We start from the raw sequence: 19817 nt of genomic DNA on the forward strand, positions 1-19817 counted from the left end.
TATATGAGAGAGACTGTTTTTCAGGTGATGTTCTGAGTATTGAGAATGTAATTTTAATAAACCATACACTATAATGTTTAAGACAGCTAGTCCTTGGCTCTTTTAACCAGCATATGAAAAATAAATATCAGAGTAATATTTTTTACATTCATGCAAATATTCATTGATGCTTAAGGATTATATTTTAAAATAATCTTTATATTTATTAGAATATGAACTCAAAATTTAATGTGTAACAGTCGACATGTGACTAACATATTAGGGAATATTGAAAATCGGCAATACACTTAATTTAAGATCATTCACAATAATTATAAATAATTAACCTATCAGTTAACAGTAGAACTAAAGGTTAATTGACTTGAGCCAAAAGATTTAAAGAAAAATTACTATTAAAACATAGTATTAAAAAATACCGCAGTTCATTCGCGGAAAACCCAATAAATAAAAAATAAATACCGTTTAAGAAACAATAGTTTCAAAGAAAAATAATAAGATCCCGTCCAGCTTTTCTCAAAACAAAAATAGCGTTGTTTCGCACAGCTTTCTTCCATCTCAACCTTGAGAAAGGTACCTTTCGAGCTTCAGAACGGCAAAGGTTTCAATTGAAAACAAAAATTACAACAAAACTCTCAAAAACCGAAATCTCCGCCTTTTCGAAAACCGCCTAATTAATTACCATGAGAATGAAAGAAAAATGTTGTGAAAAAAATTATTATCTATTGCAGATCTACAACAATTATATATTATATGAGAGAGACTGTTTTTCAGGTGATGTTCTGAGTATTGAGAATGTAATTTTAATAAACCATACACTATAACGCTTAAGACAGCTAGTCCTTGGCTCTTTTAACCCGCATATGAAAAATAAATATCAAGGTTATATTTTTTTACATTCATGCAAATATTCATTGATACTTAAGGATTATATTTTAAAATAATATTTATATTTATTAGAATATGAACTCAAAATTTAATGTGTAACAGTCAGCATGTGACTAACATATTAGAGAATATTGAAAATCGGCAATACACTTAATTTAAGATCATTCAGAATAATTATAAATAATTAACCTATCAGTTAACAGTAGAACTAAAGGTTAATTGACTTGAGCCAAAAGATTTAAAGAAAAATTACTATTAAAAACATAGTGTTAAAAAATACCGCAGTTCATTCGCGGAAAACCCAATAAATAAAAAATAAATACCGTTTAAGAAACCATATTTTCAAAGAAAAATAATAAGATCCCGTCCAGCTTTTCTCAAAACAAAAATAGCGTTGTTTCGCACAGCTCTCTTCCATCTCAACCTCGAGGAAGGTACCTTTCGAGCTTCAGAACGGCAAAGGTTTCAATTGAAAACAAAAATTACAACAAAACTCTCAAAAACCGAAATCTCCGCCTTTTCGAAAACCGCCTAATTAATTACCATGAGAATGAAAGAAAAATGTTGTGAAAAAAATTATTATCTATTGCAGATCTACAACAATTATATATTATATGAGAGAGACTGTTTTTCAGGTGATGTTCTGAGTATTGAGAATGTAATTTTAATAAACCATACACTACAACGCTTAAGACAGCTAGTCCTTGGCTCTTTTAACCCGCATATGAAAAATAAATATCAGGGTAATATTTTTTACATTCATGCAAATATTCATTGATGCTTAAGGATTATATTTTAAAATAATATTTATATTTATTAGAATATGAACTCAAAATTTAATGTGTAACAGTCAGCATGTGACTAACATATTAGAGAATATTGAAAATCGGCAATACACTTAATTTAAGATCATTCAGAATAATTATAAATAATTAACCTATCAGTTAACAGTAGAACTAAAGGTTAATTGACTTGAGCCAAAAGACTTAAAGAAAAATTACTATTAAAAACATAGTGTTAAAAAATACCGCAGTTCATTCGCGGAAAACCCAATAAATAAAAAATTAATTCCGTTTAAGAAACAATATTTTCAAAGAAAAATAATAAGATCCCGTCCAGCTTTTCTACCAACAAAAATAGCGTTGTTTCGCGCAGATCTCTTCCATCCCAACCTTGAGAACGGTACCTTTCGAGCTCCGGAACGGCAAAGCCTTAAATTGAAAACAAAAATTACAACAAAACTCTCAAAGACCGAAATCTCGACGTCTGGAAACAAGCCGCATTGTTCTCATTGTCTCAATTTTTACGGAAACATCCGCCTTTTCGAAAACCGCCCAATTAATTACCACGCGAAAGAAAGAGAAAGGTTGAACAGGGAAGAGATACCGGGTGGTAAACGTTGTGAATGCATTAATTAAAATTCTTATCGGGGTATATCCGCGTGTTCTGACAAACGTTTTTGTCTTTAGTCGGGTGGTTAAAATTAACGTGGAAAGCCTCGAGGCGGTGCCGACGTATGCTAAACCGAATTAGACCAGCCTTGAACTTGGAGGGAAAAGAACACATGGATATTTTCGGCGTGAATATAAATGGATTGTTATTAAACTGGCTTTAATTGTTTGTCAATTTCGAAAGAAAATATATATAACGGATGGTGATAAAGCGAATCTGGGGTTGTTTATTAATACTATATGTTTATTACATATTTATAAGATTTATTATTCGACATTAACATTAGTATAACATTCTCGCGTACATTACGAAGTTGAACATAAGTTAAAATTAATATATACAAAAATGTATTCGTTAGTCGGATGAAAATCACAGTCAGTAGATAATACATTGTTATTACACAAGCAAGTATTGAAACCTATATAGACCGAATTCAGTTATGGTTTTCAAACACAAGTTTTCCAGAAGAAGTCCTGAGAGGTATTGTAAGTGCACCCAAATACTACAAGACTGATTACTTACACTGAGACCTTCAGTTACCGACTGTCACTCAGCAAATCAAGAGAATTGCAAGGAGATGTAAGGAGAGACTTCATTCTGATGTCAATGATGAAGTATTACAACTCTTGGATAACACCAGAACGGAAGACAAACTCAAAAGAATCAAACCATTTGATCTTGTGTAGTATAGTGTAGTGAGGGGTTTTTAATAGAAAAAAATCAGCATTAATTCATAAACATTATTACAAAAGATACCAGGACCAAGATAGGGCCTATGGATCCTCCTAGAGATATACCTAGATTAAAGTAATTATACATGAGACAAAATTCAAATATACCAAAATGTGTTGGTTAATTGGAAGAAAATCACAATTATCGATACATAATACATAGTTATTATACAAGCAACTATTGAAACATATATGGGCATTCGAGATATAATTCTATTCAACGAAAAGTAATATAAATAAATTTTCCTGAGCTAAGTCCTGTAGGTGCACTCACATACTACAGGAGCGATTACATACACCGAAACCTTTAGATACCGACTATGACTCAAGAAATCAAGAGAAACGCAACGAGACATGAGCAAAGACAGCATTCTTATATCGAAGTAGAAGTATTACAACTATTGTATAACATCAGAATGGGACACACACTCAAAAGAACCAACCCATTTGATCTTGTATAGTTTAGTGTAATGAGATGCATTTAATATAAAATCAGCAGCGTTATGACATAAGCATAATTACACCAGATACTAGACCCAAGATGGGTCTTTCCAAAGAGATTAAAAATTATCTAGATTAAAGCTATTGTATTGAGTAATTTAGAGAATAATATTACAAAATATTAAGTCATATTAAATTCAAATAATATCGCAATTGAGTAATAAAAGTTGTTTTCTGGCTTACTTGAAACTATGAGGATAGACTAATTAGCATTACACACCTTCCCTGAAATACATGAAACTTGTTACCTTTATAAGCGTGCCAAGCTTGAGGGTATTTTAACCATCAATGTACTAGATTGGCAGTGTACATCAAATAAAATGTTGATTACAGTCTGTTATAAATTCATCGGTATCGTGATTTCGAGCATGCAGTTGTTTAATTAGCCTACATACCTAGACCATATATAGTTTTGATTTTAAAATATTTATAGTCCAGATTTGAAGACCAGATAAGGTTTATAGAGTGAGATAATTTGGAATAATCGCTAAGATAATGGTAAAAATAACAATTCCGTTTTGCCATACAAAGTGTCACTGTCATCAATAGTTTCAAAGTCCCAAAGGATTAATATTTTTGTTGATTGCCAAGTATGCACGGATGCGTTAGGATATTCACTTTGTGACTGAATCAACGTTTTCAGCTTCCTGCTACTTCAACTACCTGCTACTATTATCAAACCGCGATTAGAATACGTAATATATTAAAAATTGCAAATTATTTCCCACCAATTACCATTTAACACTTAACCGCGATTTATATTTCATATAAATGTAGGTATTTTATTATAAGTACATGGTACATGGGAAATCAAGCCTAAGTTAATGGCATATATGTCAAATATAATAAAATGTGTACTGATGGTACTAACGGAAATATCGAATCGTCTCCTAATTGCGGCCGAGTAAATATTTGTAAGAATGGAGTTGCAAGAGAAAATGGCTATTTATGGTAAAGCATAATTTGTAAGTTATTATTTAGTGCCAAATTTAGTGTGCGAGATTTTAACTGGTATGGATAATGAAGAATGCCGATGAGAAGATGACGAATTTGAAGTCGTTGAAGTCAATATAAAATATGCGACGAGCTACCTCACATGCTAACCACTATGATGACCAGTATGAGGGAGAAAATTATAATAGTAGAATTAACATGGCATAATTGTGTTCGTGAGTGAATGAACATGAAGTGGATAGACTTAGAATGCAACGAGCTCGTGGACATCAAACATAACAATAGGGAGCAGGACCAACTAAATGGAGAGATTACACGGGAATAACATTCCTCTGACCCAGGAACGAGCAGCATTCCACTACGATCAAGAAATTGATTATGCTGCGAAAAAATCAATTACCAATTGAGAATTGCAATCGCTCTTTAGTAGTGTGAAGTATTACAGTACAGCAGTGAATATACTGGGTTATATTGAGGAGATAGAAAAGTAAAATTGCCACAATTGATCCCACCATCATATCCATTATGCTCATTATTTTCTAAGGTGGGAAACCATTCAATAGTTACAATTATAATAGTAGTTACTAAATGACGAAATGTCGTTTGGCACAACGCATATTATACAGGACAATTTCATGCTCTCTGATGGTATTATACCATAAAGGTTTTTTTGGTAAGTCAAATTAGTATTAGAAATAAGTTAACAAGAAGCAATTACAGATGTATTACATAAGACCAGTAACAGGTCGAATGAAGAGGTGATCGCTGAAACTGAGACCTATTTTGAAGCAAAGGACAAATAGTACTGCAAAGAAGGCATCGAAAAGTTGGAGGGTCACTATAATCAGTGTATCGCCCTTGAAGGGAATTATGTTTAATAAAAAAACAATTTTGCCAAAAAATATTTTTAATATGGTATAACCTGTTAGTTTCACTTACTAAGAGCGCTCTTACCACTAACAGATGCGGATTATCGATTCTTACAAATTCATTTTCTGAGCAATACGGAAATACATAGCCGTTGTGCTCACAACTCAAGAGCAAAACGAGTTATTGTAGAAGAACTTCTTCATCAGCAACATTGTATTGTCCATTACTGTTTATTATCATAGACTTCCAACTTCTGAAAGCCCTACAGAAACTATGTTTTTATCCAGCCAATTATGCCAAGAAGTGCCTAATAATGACATTTCGACTAAAATTTCTTTAAAAAAAACAGTCCTAATGAAAACTCTCTTCATGTTTTGGACGTGCTGCTCCATCATGTAGGTGCCATGGTTCTTTGACATCAATGACTAATAAATAATTAAAAATAAATAATTTTTAGGTATCACCAAAACAACATGACCACCACGGTTCTTAATATGAACCACCCCTTCTTGAAAACCCCTCTATTACTCGTGTATCAACCCCTTACATCATGCATATTCCTAAATGCTAAAACCTTAATGCTTGAGTATCATGTCAACTTTACTTTAATGAAAGTGAACAAAACGCAACAATAAAAAATACACATAAAGATAATTATTTTTAATTTTCATAGCAGTAAAAGAGATTACAGCTTTTAATAATACATGAATCAAAGAAGACGGTTATTAGTTAGTTATTTAGACATAATTCGTTCAATTTTGTCAATATTTTTTCCATCACAGCGAACCCCATAAAAATCGTTAAATAAACCGTGAATCACATCGATTTAACGATTCTGCCACGTCTGTCTTACCATCCGAACCTTGCACCAAATAACTATCATATTTTGCACTGAATGGAAAATCAAGTGAGATTAATTAAATAAATGTGAATTTTTTGTTAAACTTTTCTTAAAAAATTATTGAGAAAAAATTTAATATTCAATTCTATACTATTTCTTAAATACATTTAATTATATAGGGTGGTTTGAAGTTTACGTGAGATTCTTTTCCAAAGAGGAGATTCAAATTCAACCTAGTATACGACTAGAAAATGTATCATGCATTGCATATTAAATGATTCCACAAGTTACATGACACGGTATTAATAAAATCTCATGCCAACCACATCTATATTATTCAAATTAGACAGAAAGAGCCACCAAGTTGTCATGTTCAAATATGAAGCACCATTAACAATTATGCTCCTTGTGGCTTGTCTGATTCTAAAATGCAACAATTTCTAGAATTAACGAAGCGGCCAAGATGAAAATGAGCTTCATCGCTTAAAGCTCTAAACTCCTATTATGTGTTGAAGATTATTCGTTAGCTTATATATAGAATTTATAATTTTTTTATTCAAGAAGTTTTGGATTTGTTAAGATCTCAAATATATTGAAATGGGGACTCCCACGGAAATGTCGTATTCCCAAAAACTTTACATCTCCGTACATTTTCCTGAATTTGATTAAATACTTTTCCATGTAGATTTTTTATTGTTATAAAAAATATATTCGGAACAAGTTAATATATTTTCATCGCTCAGCCAAAAACAACTTTGGAAAGTATCGAACTGCAAAGTTCGCGACTGAAAAGAAACAGGGTAAACTTGAAATTTTTTGGCAGTTCGGGCAAGAAACATTCGATTTCCTTTTTATTGCCACAATATGTTCCATTCAGTTGGACATAAATCTTTAAGAGGCGATGGCAAGAGAAACGATTCTTTTTTAGTTGCCCCTATAAACATAAAAAGTTCGCCATAGTTCAAAGTAAGTAAATTCTCTAAAGTGAATTTATCAAAATTAATGGCATTCCGAGTATTTTTGCGATCACTATCAAATCTACTCGAAACATAAATCAAGTCACCCTTGAAAAAAAAAACACTTTAATTACAAGATATTTTTATGCGTAATTTAACGATATATTATACTAGACGAGACTCATCAAGAAAAACGAACTGGACTGAAAATGTCCTGTCATTTGAAGATGTAGAAGAGAATCTTCTGACTAGATAAGATACGCAAAGACTATCATGAAAAAAACAGTTCAGACAGCACAACATTTAATCTCATATTGTTATCATATTCAGACTACGTAATCGTTATGACTGACGAATGAAACAAGAAATATATTTTACATGTTGTTTCATGCTTGAAAAATGTAGAACAGAAGTTAACTATTTCAATGTGATATCCAGAAGGACGTTTCTTAACAGCTCTAATATCTCACATGCTGACGAAGTAAATATGTTGAAGAAAAACTGCTAAAAATGACCAAGTCGGGCGACATTCAAGTAGCTTTCCTTAATATTATATTTTTCACATATTTTTTCATATTATTCCTTGTGAAATAACACGTAACACATAATAACTCCGGAACCTAACAGATAACAGATAACAATATTTCTTAGAAATATGGCATTTAATTTACAATTTTGTGTCCACCATCAAGTGTCAAGTGAATACTAAAAGTTTGCAGACATCAACAAAATGCTTGAAGAAAGATGTTGGCTTAATAAGAAATTATTGTTGTAACTTATTTTGGAAGCACAGGCAAATAGTTCTTCAAAAAAAATTACAGAAAAAGGGATGGCCTCAATTTATGTATCACTCTTGAAGCAGATTATATTGATGTATAAATTAAAATTTAGTTAAAAATAACTATTTTATTAATTATTTATAACAAATGTTAGGTCTCCCTGGAATTAGTCCATAAATGAACGCAACTAAAACAAAATGATTTTGGCAAACAATTCTATTTAAATAAAAATATGGTTTTCAAAATAAAGATATTTATTAAGCCATGACTATTATCAGCTATAATGCGAAAACCTGGAAAATCTAAAAAAAAACTTCTTCCCTTTTGGGTAAATAAATCATGTTCTTATATGTAACTGAGAAAAACTTAAAACGTTTTAATGTCAAATCTTATTAAAATAATTAATAAAGAGTGAGAGTCAAATCAACATGACGGTGACAACATTATGGTTAAGGAATTTAACCTTATATTGGAAACAATTGCAAACTGTGTTGACATTGTAATTGTATTTATAATTGGTAAACAATTGACATATTAGGGATCATTTTATGTACCTTAATATTCCAAGAAATATGCTCATATCCAATACTGACAACACGTTGCCTTTTTTCGACAATACAATAACCCAAAGAGTAAATCCGGGCCTAAAAATTAATTTCTACTACAGAGTTCGAATTCAAATCTAATTGAAAATATATGACGTTAATCAAAACACCCCATTAGACAAAATATTTGCGATATATCGATGACTTATTTGCTGCATTCTGACAATGCTTTAACAATTCTAATTTTGAAAAAGGAATCTAATAGACAATTAACTGAATCAATGCCTAAGAAAAACAGGAAGAATTTTCGTAACTAAATGCTAGGTTATGGTAAATATATTTCTATTTAAGTCTCCATAAATGAATGCATGGAAAATATTATTGCCAATTTTGGAACAGAATTAACATTAATATTAATATCTATCTTACGACAGATTTCACATTAATTTTAAAATATGTTTGTTGTTAGTATAAACGTTCAAAGAACAAATATACACAAAATAAAATTAAATATCATTTGTTTCCTCATAACAAGAACAAATAATAAATCACCATGATTTGTAGCCTGTCACAGCGCGGTTCCCAGATGAGTAATAAAATGCAGTTTAATATGAGATCGTTGAATCTAACTGAACAAAAATATCCAGGTGGGCTTTAAACAAGTTCAAGGACATTTCAGTCTCTAATATTCTTTCAATATTTTTATTTAGAATTCGAAGGGTTAAAAGTTTGATTATTATCCAATTTCTGTTTTTCATAGTATTTTTTATGAATTATAAAATTAAAACTACTATAGAAAACTATTATTATTTCGATATGAATAACGTTGCACATGACTTAACATTGATATTAATACTTGAAGGAAAACAAAATAACTAGAAAAGTATAAAGACATTAAAAAAAACAACAGAAATATTTAAATATAATAAATGATTAATTGATGATTACAAAGTGTTTCTTAGTACAAAAACAATTATGTGCCTATAGTTTTTATATAAAATATTAATAAAAAATAATATAGACTTCAGGAAGAGATATTAAGATATTTTATTAAGTTCAATTTATTTGAATAATGTAAATTCATGTGTAGGAAAAAATGAAGTGGGTAAAATGCCGGCAGGTTTAATGAAATCTTGTCAATCAGATTATTTTTCTCCTAAATATTATATTAGGTACGAGAAAACATAGCAGATATTGAAATAGCCTAAAATCTTTATACACTATTTTTATTAATGTGTAAACACAAAAATAACATTCAGTTATTATCAACAATATTTTAAATTATTTAATGAAAAATATCAAGAAAAAAGTTTCTTAATATATATTATTATATACTATATTTTCCTAATAAAATTATATATTTTTTCAATTCAATATTTAAAATATTGCTATTATAAAAGTATGAGTCTTGAATAACGCTTTAATTAAGATTGTGCAGCAACCTGAGAGACAAACTTATCTCTTATTATTCAGTTACTAAGAGTTCTAATAAGTTAAGAGAGTAAATAAACTAATATTTGTCGAGCTCATCCAAAAATATGTATTTCTTCAATTCACTTTATTAAACCATTAAATTCTTTAAACTGCTATATACAAGTTGTTACTATATACAATTTATGATATATGCTTCCAATTGTATAATATAAAATAGTTTATTAATAAAGTTATTAATGAAAATAGTAAAGGATTTCAAAACGACATAAACATTTTTAAAAAATTTGAGTTTTCGAAAGAATTTTTTTGACATAATATATACTGCTTCTGCAATCGATATAGTATACTAAAGGAATGTAAAATTGTAATGAAAATAACATGTTGGGATAAAGAGAAACTTGAAACATATATAGGGGACTATAGCAGCCACTCCCACATATAACCGTCCTCCTTTGATGTCGCAAAAATATAATGGAATGAAATTACATCACTAATATCAAAACCTCGCACACTTGGAGTAAAACATTACCTTTGTCTATGTACATATAATAATATAAATATAACTACATAATATCAAAATCTTCAGCTAACGACATACAGAATTTTTTATCAGTTCCACAAAAAAATGAATGATTGCTATGACCAAATTTTAACATATATGAAGCAATTAAACTAAAATACTGTATTTTAATATAAGTGTAAAATAAGTTGCAATTTTAATTGATTTACTCAATCTACTTCTTGCAGTTCTGTATATGTTTCCACTTGCTTTCCCTTTATAAACATTATGAATGGACCAGAGTCATATCAACATAACCTTTTAAGAAGAAGTATATTAATAATCACAAATAATGTTCATAAAAAATAAAGAAAAATCATCAGTTAATATTAAAATAAAAAAAATATATCCTGAAATAAAACGAATTTATAAAAATTTTATATTGTATTTTTTACTCTTAATTCTGGAATCAGACTCTAAAATATCATTTATACACTATCTGACAAAATTAATTGTATGTAAAAGCAAAACGGTTTTCATAAATATTAATAAAAATAAATAGAAACGTATAATTAAGGAAAATCTCACACGATAAAAACTACAAATATGATTAATTTAAAGTATGTTTATAAATTATTTCCTTCAATGTATTGTGTATATAATTTTTCAGTTCGACTTTTTGTGGTGAAAACGGGAAAGCGCGTTTAACGCAACATAACGACGTTAAACCATCGCCGCCTACTAGATAGCCTCAAACATTGTCGCAGAAACTATTATAACATTTTCGGTTTGGCTTCAAACAAAATAAACTAATTAAACTTACTTTACATTAGCTTATCGGGTTAAAGTTAAACAAATACAAACACAACACATATATAAACTTACAGATCTGCTAAACTCTGAGCCACTGGTCGAGAGATTACGATAGAACTACGTTTAAAGTTTTCTGGGTTAGGGTTTGGTTCCGAGTTAATGGTTTTGGACAAGAGCGAATGGGTCTTTTTCAAAAGCGCGTTTTAAGTTGACCACCCTGTATGGCAAGTCGGCCGCTTTCCACGCGGTAATAGACGGGACGCGTCCGCCAGAGAGTTTCCCGAAAACTAGCGAGAAGTTTTCTCTGCGCCTTTCTATCAAACCTTACCCCCACCGCCGCTCCCCACCACTTGATGTACCGTTGTCCCGGCGACGACGCCGACGTCCTTTGTTTCTTTTCCAGGCGTCGCGGGTGTCGGACTTTGTGGTACGCTCTCTCTGTCTCGCCCGCCAATGGAAACTATTTCAAAAAACGTGACTATTCTCGCTGTAACTTTATTCACGAACACAAAATGAATCACCATTAACATAAACATATGGTCCACTAACTTAAAATTTACTTGGTAAGTAGACAAACATAAATATAACGACTCCACTAATGTTTTAGCCCATAATTTTGCAATAAAATATCCTAATGGTTTGTTAAAATACAATAAAAAAAAATTGAAATTTTTTCCAACAATAGTTAAAAATCATATATCATGTTATCATCATGTGTGTCAAGTCATGTTAAAACTTTTTTTCTGAGTAATTTCAATATAAGATTAAAAATATATTTAAAACACAGCATTAATTAAAATAATAAATATCTTTATATTAAAACATTAAAATATACGTAAACTATATCAAGAACTAACACTAACTAATATTTTTAAATTGTCTTTAGTTGCATCTAATTTCCATTAAAATTCAGCAATCAACAAAATATTAATAAGTGTAAATTACTACAACACTGAAAAGTATAATAAAAAATCATAAATAAGATTATTTTAAAAACTGTAACAACCTCAGAGCATCAAAGATAAATATACATGAAATGAATACAAATAGGGAATAATAACTGAAATAATACAGGTTTCTATATTAAAACAGATAATATATGTAAAATACAATTTTGAAATAAGAAATTTAGTTACAATCATTAAATTAACTTTTGATTTTCCAAAACTTATGACTATAAAGTAAATAATCAAAATAATTGATAGTGTTTAAATAATGACAAAGTTTAAAGAATAAAATGTCATATAGTCATATATCTTATTGAATTTGTCATTAAATACCTTTATATTTACCAATGCTCAAAAATGTTTACAGAATGAATGTCTAGACAAATTATTTACTCAATTTAACATCTGCATATTTTCACTACTTCTTTTATATATTCTTTCAGTCCTTATCTTTTATCCATATTTCTCCCCTAAAATATATATTACAACAATAAATACACAAGATTAATTTCACTCTTCGATCTCGCCCTTGTCACTTCCCTATCTCATTTTTAGTTTGTTATCTATCGCTTTCATTTATCTATTATTTTCTACTTTATCTCATATCCTATATGAACTAACAACTCACCAACAAATGAGGAATTAAAATTCTATAAAACTGTTTTATAATGGTTAACATTCTTTGCAATATTCCTTTTAACTCTTTATGTACAAATTAATTTACTAATTAAACCTGAGATTTTTAACAACCATTAGAATTAACATTAGTACAGTGATATATTATGTCTCCAGAACAATCTCCATCAATTAATAACAGTTCTTAAGCAAGAACAATTCCTTTATTATTTTTCTTTAACAGACATCAAATTAAAATCAAAAGCTGATTTAGAAAGAATTTGGTAAACAAAGACATACGATTCTTGTTATTCTCGAATTTCATTAACCTGTGTTGGGATGAAATTTTTACATATATCGCGTTTTTCTTTCACAGCTGAATATACCTTCCAATAAGGTGGACACATTAATTTGTTTTCTCGGCAAAAAAATATAAATTATAACTTTACGTGACCATACTGTTCTTAATCGTTTTTTATCCAAACTTTCCATAAACAAAAAAATAAAATAAAAATTTTGCTACAAAAATTGTTACATTTTGCTACAGTGCCTGGATGTTACTCTATTAACTTGGTCAATTGTTGAGTGATAATTGCAAATGCAAACAGAAAAATGTCTAACAAGTTTTCTAGTATCTTGAGCATAATTATTTTTGCCCATTAAAATTAAAACTTCCTGAACATTCTCCATTCTGATGGGCATTAAACATGCATATCAACAGCTTGCTTGAATTAGAAATGAAATATAGTAAAATAAAAAATAATGTAATAAATCATATACCTAACACCTTAGCAGTATACAAACTAAACTTTCCAATCTAAAAATTATTTTAAAATGTTATTTTAAAAAATACCTAATTAATAACACTTAACACTTAATAACGAACTTGTTACTAATTATATATAGAATAAAATTATATAACGTAATACAATATAAAACAGTGAGTTGGGTGATATATTCTGCTTTAATGTAAATTATTATAAAAATGCTATGAATAATTTATTCTCTCATATTTTGGAACTTTAATAAATACTTAATATATTACAATATAAAGAACTATAAAGAAATTATTAGTCAGTAATTTGGTAAATTATTAATATTAAACAAATGCGACAGAAAATAACGAAAATAAGTTTAACTTTATAAATAATTCACTTGTTATTCTGTTATCTTGTATTTTTTACAATTTTGTACATTATGTCATAGTGTCATAAACTATTATATAAATTAATAAAAAATAGTCCAATAATATGAACACACACACAGATAATAATTAGGATTAGATTTTTCTCTATTACAATGAATTTCCATTTCAATATACTTTAGTGTTAAATTATTTAATGTATCCTAACAATTTATTATATTTTACTATAATTACAATGCAGAAACAATTTAAATTAAAAATAATATAAATGTAGAGTTTAATGTGTTTATTATTACAATAGAATTCTAATTAGTCAAATTCAATGAGCCGATTAAAATGTGTGAAATATCGATCCTAATCATTTTCGACTTACTAACGCTGAACATAATAACATAATAACATAATATTATATTCCTAACAATTCAATATCCAAATGAAAATATATTATTAAATTATTATATTTTATTTTTTTACAAGTTATCGCGTTTTCTGTACAAATTTTTAATTTGTTCTTCATTTATAACTTAATTTTTATATTCATGGATTCATTTTAAGATGTTCATTATGAAACATGGAAACATGCTGAAGTCGATGTTGAAGCCTAGCTGGTTTTACATGATCTTTTACGATTCGTTTTGTCTTACAAATCGAAAATACTTAAGCTTTTTCTTATTTATATTTACAAATTTGTTTAACCACATATAATAAAAAGGTAAAGAAAAAGGTAAATAAAATAACTAGAATATTGCAAGGCGCACTAGACCATAGCGAGATTAGGCTTTTAATCTCATCTATAAAGTTAGACCTAAACTGACCCTAAATATGAGAAACTTAATTGGTTATTACTCTTATTACTGGTTTAGAATAGCATTAACATTTCTGAAGACTATCAACACAAATTAAGAATTATTAATGAAAACTGAGAAAGAGGTTAGAACCCTTCCGTCTCTTGTGGGTTTCAAGAAAGCCCAAATAAGACAGATCCCATTAGCAGCATTAGTAGTAGCACAGAATAAATATCGAAATAAGACAAATATCATGAATAAATAAATCAAATTGTATATAATTAAAAGTTAGCCGGCTTGGTTGGCCCAGTGGTAAAGGCGACAGAGCGGTCCTCCGACTGTTGATATACTCGCGGGTCCGAATCCTACTGGGGCATGGTCGTAGATTCATGTTTGTGATTGTCATTAGGCAATAGTGTAAAATCCGAAAAGGAAAATAATCCCAGTCACGCCAGTAACCAGGTTGGGTAAGACCAGATGTCTTCTGGGATTGTCTCTAAGTTGGTCACTGACCAGTAGGCTTAATGCCAGGAATCGTGGTTCGGAGTCCATATTAAATAGCAGACCCAACCCCGATAAACCCTTGTTGGTAAAAATGGGGCTCTAATAGATTCAAAAATTTTAAAAAAAAATGTTATACACTAGGGAATATCAAATTTTTTAATAGAGACAGATTTCCTTAAGGATGTAAAATAAATGACGTTGGTTATGAAGCTTTTAATTTTTTTTATATATATTTGTGTTCAAATTTGATTATAGATATTAATAAACAAATAAATTCAGTACAATTACTCAGTGTTTATATTGTTGTACTATGGTCAGTTTAGCTGAATAAGTGATCATCCTTGCATTTATGCATATATAACATGTATTATTCTCACGTTTTTTTCTCTACAGAGAAATAGTTAGAAACTAGCCTAGCAATTACTGGTTACTTTTTCAGTATACTATTTGTGTATCAGAACTTATGCAGCTATATCTAATAAAAAGAAATATCCAAAGATACGGGATTTAAAAATCTATTTTCTATAAAATAAATAGGTTATAGTTAGGTTTGTAGCTTTTTCTTAGAACATTCAAATATTTCATCTTTTGTATAAAATGCCTAAAAAAATTCTGAATTATATAGGAATATGTTAATTTAAAACTATAGAAAAAAATGAAGGGTGTCGGCCCCCAAGAAAAATATCGATATATCGTTTTCGAGAATTAAAAAAATATATGACATATATAACCGTATATTGGAGAGAAAATTATCGATATTTTTTGCATTTTGCATATGATTTTGCATAGATGTATATATATATATATATATATATATATATATATATACATCTATGCATATCATCTATATATACATGTATATATATATATATATATATATATATATATATATACATCTATGCATATCATCTATATATAGATGTATATATATATATATATATATATATACATCTATATATATATACATGTATATATATATATATATATATATATATATATATATATATATATATATATATATATATATATATATATATATATATATATATATATATATATATATCTATATATATATATATATATATATATATATATATATATATATAAATTTATATTTTAGAAATATATTTCGTTTTTTTAATAAAATAAAATTATGTTTGAACACAAAAATTGTAAAAAACTGGAAGTTTATAAATATGTCATCTCTTATCATGCACTTAGTCTCAAAGGGACAAAATTATTAAACAAGGATCAGCTATAAAATTCAGAAAGGATTTATCTCCTAGGGAAACCCTGGATAATAATTCAAGTGAATATATTTTATATACCACCCTGTATAATTTCTATTTAACAAAAAAAAAGCTTTTTAAAAGCTTTTTTAGATTGTTCGAATTATATTGATGATGCAAAAAAACCTTGTGATTAAGGACCAGTGGTCTGTTTAAATTAAATAAAACGAACCAAATCAATAGGAACCGTCGTAATAGCAACAACAACTAACATTAATCATTAACACCGTCCTGATCCATAATAATTAACTATTCATGTAATCTCGTAATCGTTACATCGAACTTAATAACATTTTTCTGTACCTTGATTCGACTACCGTATCGATTCCTTTCCTTTTTCGTCGAATTTTGCCTCTATGTTGTAATCTCCCGAAATAAAACAACAACACAGTACACGCCATATAGTTATTAAATCAATTTGGTCTGATTTTGCAAATTAAAGACAGAAAGTAATGTTTTGCGTAACTTTCAAAAGTGTAATTTAGTTGGATAATAATAAATAATACAAACATAGTTAAAAAATATTTTAATACCTAAAAATAAGTCATCTGAATACCGACAAAAAATATTGACTTCCTCATTTCAGGTGCCACTAGATAAAAATTCTAATATGAAACAATAGCGATATATTGTTTTAATGCGCAAGTCGTTGGTTACGAGTGTATAACTCGTGTGAAGTGATTTCATTCAATTCACATGGGCATAAAAAAGAAAAGAGACAATATTTACGGCATATCAAATTAGAGCACTCTAATAATGTTACTGATACCACTCTTAACTATAAAAACAAATAATACAAATGTTACACAAATACATTAAAAGAAACTCAAATATAATTTCAGGAATACACAGACAAATATATTTTTTATATTCTAGGATTTCCTTTTTACCAAACTATGGTTTCTGGCCTGGGCCTATTGCTTCATTCTCGGCATTAAATCTAACGACTGTCTAGTAACCAACTTATAGATCATATCAGAATACATCTGGTCATACCTAGTTACCAGTGTGACTAAAATGATTGTTATCATCGGAATTCTTGCTCTTGGATTGTGAACAATCATAAATATAAATTTACAACCATGGCCCAGCAAGATTTCGTGAAAATAATGAAGAAATGATGAAGAAAATATATCATTTATTGAATAATCAGGGTTGTGTTAATTGCATCCTATAAACAGCTGTCTCCTGAATAAACGACCAATGAAATTTAATATATGAAAAAATGTAAACAATATTAGAAAAATATTAAATCTATATGAATATAAGAAGCAATAAAAAAATACAAGAACTATTTAAAGAAAATACATACAAACATTAAAAAATATGAACATGTAACACATGTTTATTGACAAGTAGGGAAATAGTTTGGTCAAGTTTCTGAAATAATGTTTACGAGTATATTTCCTAAACAGTTCCGGAGGTGAATGTCTTTTCCGCGTTTCATTCATCCTACGGCGCCACGTACATCCCGGTTGCGTGATCAGAAAAACAAATTATTTTCAAAACAACACCAATATCAAGAGCGTGAACTTTTCCCCAGGCTTGCTTTACTACATATCATTTGCCAGTTTGATGTATCGTTTTTGTTTTGATTTTTGACGTTCCGTGAAACGCGCATACCATCCAGTCGGGGATAATTTTATTGGACTGGATTGTTTCAGAAAATAAAATACTGTTGTGCAAAACGTAAAAAAATATACGACAGCGTACATTCGGATATTGTTTAATCGTATTTTTTTTACTGCAAATATACATTTATAGCATATCCAAAGTTACTGTGAACGTATGTCATCTCAATTTATAGCGTCAAAATAGTGCAATGTTGCCGCATCAACTCAGAGTTTTAGTTTACTTTGTCTTTGACTACAATAATTCTAAACTATGACACAATAATTTAGAGGTTAGAGTTGTTTTATTATGTTTATATTTAACTCTTTTCCACACCACCCATGAGGTAGAGTGCTAGGCGCGTTTTTTTCGCATTGGTATCCCTTGGAAGCCTAATCTACCCTAATTATCAATTCTGAGTAAAATATTTTACTTTAATTGTATAGCATATTAACCTTTTTATGTTCAGTTCATGTTTAGTTCCATGATGTATTTCCTCGTCAAGTTATTTTGATATCTATATTCTTCTGTTACTGTTTCTGTTCTGTTACTACTACCTGTGTACATTATTCTTGATAATATTAATCACTGAATTCTGCCTAATGCAATTACCATATCTACGAAACAATTAGTAATCAGTCTTTCCTCACATTATAACTTAATGCTTATGTATAATTCTGAGTAATTATACATATCTAGGCACATTAATCGTTCAGAGTCTACAAATTCCTATAGTTATCGTATATTAATTATATACTCACATTTAGTTGTTTCCACTCTCATCCCTCTGTCTTGGAAATTGTCAGCATTGTGTTATAATTCCACATTCAGAAAGATTAATTCAAGTCAATATTGATTTCAGTATATTTATGCTTATATGCTTTAAAAATTGTATTATTTTAAAAGCAATGTCTGAAAGTTCTATTAGACCTATTTCTACGTTATCTTTACACCTTTAAGATCGTATGTTACCTAACAGTGTACGAAATGTTTTTCTACATGCCTCAAAGACCATATATCATAGCTCTAAGCTATCTATGTATACTTCCCACACAATTTCCTCTGAAATACTTGTACTAAATTGTGTTAATATAAAATAAACTACTTACTGTTTTACACAATTCATATATTTGATCTGATAGAGTTAACAACAAACTGACGCGCTTATTTTAGTGACCGTGCAGATACTAATATTTAGTGCAGCTGCAACACGTTAAAAATGTTTTTAATAAATATCGCAGCAACTTAACAGTAAAAACATTTAACAAAAACATTTAACAGTAAAAATGCTTGCCTCTCTAACAAATTTTTTGGCAAAAAGGATCTCAATTATCCCATTCCTGTTCAAAGTAACCGACTTGAGATACAATCTGTTCTGTCTGGCATCGGTATTTTTAATCAGTCCAATAACAGCGATAACAGCAGCGATTTGAAATTTATCAAAACAAGCAAAGCGTTAAAACAAGGTTTGCCAGTGTATAACCACTTATCACCATAGTTTTGAAGAATTTTGCAAATGTTAGACAACCGGACGACTTTGACAGACTTATCAGACAGCACTGTATCTCTTTTTAACTAGAATAAAATGAAAAGGAAAATATTGTCTGATTCTAAAACGAATTTACAAATTGCGGCACACAATACATTAAACATATATGACGT

General features: G+C 29.0%; 1 long non-coding RNA gene across 3 annotated transcripts in view; it reads left to right on the forward strand.

Annotated features, from left to right (window-relative positions):
- Positions 1 to 11673: 11673 nt before the first annotated feature.
- LOC143196671 (uncharacterized) overlaps positions 11674 to 19817 on the forward strand; it is a 102682-nt gene continuing 94538 nt past the window's right edge. For all 3 annotated transcript variants that reach the window (XR_013005783.1, XR_013005782.1, XR_013005784.1), the window contains exon 1: positions 11674 to 11823. This is a non-coding gene — a long non-coding RNA (uncharacterized LOC143196671). The remainder of the gene's footprint in view (positions 11824 to 19817) is intronic.

The sequence above is a fragment of the Rhynchophorus ferrugineus genome, unplaced genomic scaffold, assembly GCF_030347505.1.
Source record: "Rhynchophorus ferrugineus isolate W39M unplaced genomic scaffold, kcgeb_rfMv2 rfM4, whole genome shotgun sequence".
Classification (NCBI taxonomy): Eukaryota; Metazoa; Arthropoda; class Insecta; order Coleoptera; family Curculionidae; genus Rhynchophorus; species Rhynchophorus ferrugineus.